The 3,131-nt window shown below is 37.8% G+C and overlaps 1 protein-coding gene across 2 annotated transcripts in view; it reads left to right on the top strand.

Annotated features, from left to right (window-relative positions):
• Positions 1 to 2,806: 2,806 nt before the first annotated feature.
• The window catches only part of LOC122071892 (nuclear pore complex protein NUP50A-like), a 4,161-nt gene continuing 3,836 nt past the window's right edge, over positions 2,807 to 3,131 (top strand). The window contains exon 1 of one of the 2 annotated variants that reach the window (XM_042636353.1): positions 2,807 to 3,040. The gene's annotated coding sequence lies outside the window, so the exon portion shown is untranslated. The remainder of the gene's footprint in view (positions 3,041 to 3,131) is intronic. The other variant, XM_042636352.1, reaches the window with a different exon arrangement.

Raw genomic sequence — 3,131 nt, forward strand, 5'->3', positions numbered from 1 at the left:
GTTGTTTCAGTTCATTTCTAATTTCTTTGATTTTAGAGTTCTTGACAAAGATATGAAAAGAATTTTTGTCTGCCTCATCCCTAAGAGCACAACATCGGAGCTTGCGGAGCATTTTAGGCCTATCAGCTTATGTGGAGTGGCTGTGAAAATTATATCTAAGTTCATCACGAATCGTCTGAAAGGAGCCTTGTAAAGTATTCTCTCCTATCCAATCGAAATTTTGTCCCTGATCATTTAATTTCATATAATATTTTCATTGCTTACGAATTCTTTCATTATTAAGCATCAAAAGAGAGGCAAGAAAAAATTTCCTGCTTTGAAGCTTGATATGCACAAGGCAAAGGCATATGATAAATTGGAATGGAAATTTATTAAAAGGTATTTGCTCAAATTGGGATTTTGCATACGATGGGTTGATTTAGTTATGAATTGTATATATTTTATCAGTTTCGTATATTTTGCTCATTAATGGCATGGAGTGTGGTTGTTTCTCCCATTAAAGGATGTCGGTCAGAGGGATCCTCTTTCTCCTTTTATTTTTATATATATATCCTCTTTCGTCTACTTCCTGAAGACGGATTTTTCTGGGTTTGTCGGAATATGCTCAAAAGAAGGAATGTGATGTGTGCCCACAACAGATTGCATTGGGAGAGGGCCTCTCCAAAAATTGAGTCCAGGTGGATAAATGGATCCAAGTTGTAGGAGGTGTGATAATGTTTTTGAATCCGGTGATCACCTCCTATTAAAATGCCCCTTTGCACGAGCAACATGGTTCAGCAAGAGCTTTTCCTTCATTGTTGTCATGGATACCATTTCTAAATTTGGCTTGGTTGATATAAGAATGGAACATGTTTTGATTTTCAAACAAAAAGGAAGGGAATGAAGTTCTAAGTTTATGATCTTTTGTATGTAGCTCAGATTCAATTCCCATGACTCAACAAAGATGGGCAACGCCTGAATTTGGTAATTTCAGGCTTAAGTTATGATGTAGCCCTTCCCATTGATTCATCAATGGGTGGAATTGGATTCACTATTAGAAACTGATATACCACCATGGCACCGACCTGCCATTGGTCGGCAATATAAGGCTCGACCTCCATTGATCAATAATACATGGCCCGACTCAGCACACCAAGAGAGCGTGAGGAGAGCCAGTGGTATAGGACAGCTCAGCAAGAACCATTTTATCCCGACCACTCGCACCTGCCATGCTCGATATGCCCACAACTCAATCTCATCTCTCGTCCTCGTGAGGTATAGATCATCCACATAGGATCTAGACATGTACACCTCATCATGGGATATTGACGTCTGTAATCTCATCTGAATCTAACCACACCTAACAAACTTAATCAGGCATGGGTTAGACAGTTATTTAACCATACGATTGATGATGGTTGAGTTAACAATTATGGGATTAACTATGATTGAGTTAATCGTTATAAGAATGGTCAACTCAGCATAGGAAAGGGACAAGCTCACCAATAAGCAGAGAGTCCACATTAGCAATGAAGAGGACAACCTATCCAATGAGAGGAATCATCAATGTCTATATAAAGAATACTTAGCAAATTCGCAAGGTAAGACCCTCAACAGACAAACTATTCTACGATCCATATCCCTTTTTGAGCTGTGACCTAATTTAGGCATAAGAGTCTCTTTCCCCGAACTCCTTCCGAATCAATTTCTAATCTGTATTTTGTAGGACCGTACGGAGTGGAATCGTGCATCAACAGAAACCATCCTGAATCTCCCATCCTTCCCTGCTCTGAACCTATGATGTTCTCTGTGACATTGGTGGGTGAGGTGCTTTCACTAAGGGCAACACTTGTTGCTACGGTCAAGGGGGGTTGCACCAACATTGGGGGTTGATTCAGACAATTTAACGCTTATTAACTCTCTCTCTCTCTCTCTCTCTCTCTCTCAATCATACATCCCTCAGTCTCTCTCTATTTTAGGTGCCGTTGATATTCAGGCTCTCGTGCCTTTTCTTTTATACATAGAGGAGCTAATGTTGCAACTCATTCCCTAGCTCAAAAGCCCATGTCTTTGGCACGTAAGACAATTTAGCCTCTTTCCACCTGTTGGCTCCTTGACTTTTGTAATTAGGATGTCTCATGCTCGTCATGCTTGGTTTCGCAATTAATCATTCTTTTACCCAAAAAATAAATAAATAAATAAAATTCCTTTATACCTTTTTCACATAATAAATAATAAATAAGAGGATTCATATTGATATTCTCTCTCCAATTTCTATTATATGAAATTCATAGGATGATGCCATTTTCAGATCCATTTATGCTCTCCATATGAAAGCCTTAGATTCTTTGCACTAGTGTTGTGAGTATTTGATAACTAAAAGCACCTGAACATACACCCCAAAGTGCTCCCAACCATCTGGATCCTCACTAGTAGGGAATATTTTTATAGAAAATTTAAGGAAGAAGATGGAGATGATAGAAAGAACAATGTTGTAATCTCATTCGACTAGGGATATTTTGGGGTTTAAAGTTCAATTATACATCATGAGTCATCACATAACGATGGGCCACTCACGATTAGGGTACGATTAATAGAATCTACAACATTAGAGGTGTACAATTATAATTTTAAACTTCACAGGGATGGTAATATAATAGATGAAACATTGAGTGAAATTTCCTCTTTTTCTTTTACCAAAAAAAAAAAAAAAAGTGAACCCTTTGGAAAGCTTGGACTCGTACGTGTGGTCTTAATAAATCCAACGGCTGAGATCGATAGACCTTCAAACTCAGGCAAGCTCCACATGCTGGCGTGCCGTGTATTGGAGGAAATAATAAACAATTGAAAAAAAATGGAAACATCGAGCTTCTTCCATTTTATTTTTCCCCAAGAAGATTATGTTTTTAGCGGATTTCTACTAGAGAACTGAGAACCCACTCCAGTATCAGATTATCAAGCTCAGATAAAGATATTTCTCCTTTAATAGATAAAGAATTTATCATTATAAACCCCTTTTATGGAGCTCTCGCTGAACTTCGTCCGCTAATCGTCCCATCAAGTAACCTCTCTCGCTTTTGAACTTATTTCCAGTAATCTATATTCTTTGATTTGTGGTTCTTCTGTATTTTTTTTTTTTTTTTTTTTTTTTT

Source organism: Macadamia integrifolia, chromosome 2 (assembly GCF_013358625.1).
Source record: "Macadamia integrifolia cultivar HAES 741 chromosome 2, SCU_Mint_v3, whole genome shotgun sequence".
Lineage (NCBI taxonomy): Eukaryota > Viridiplantae > Streptophyta > Magnoliopsida > Proteales > Proteaceae > Macadamia > Macadamia integrifolia.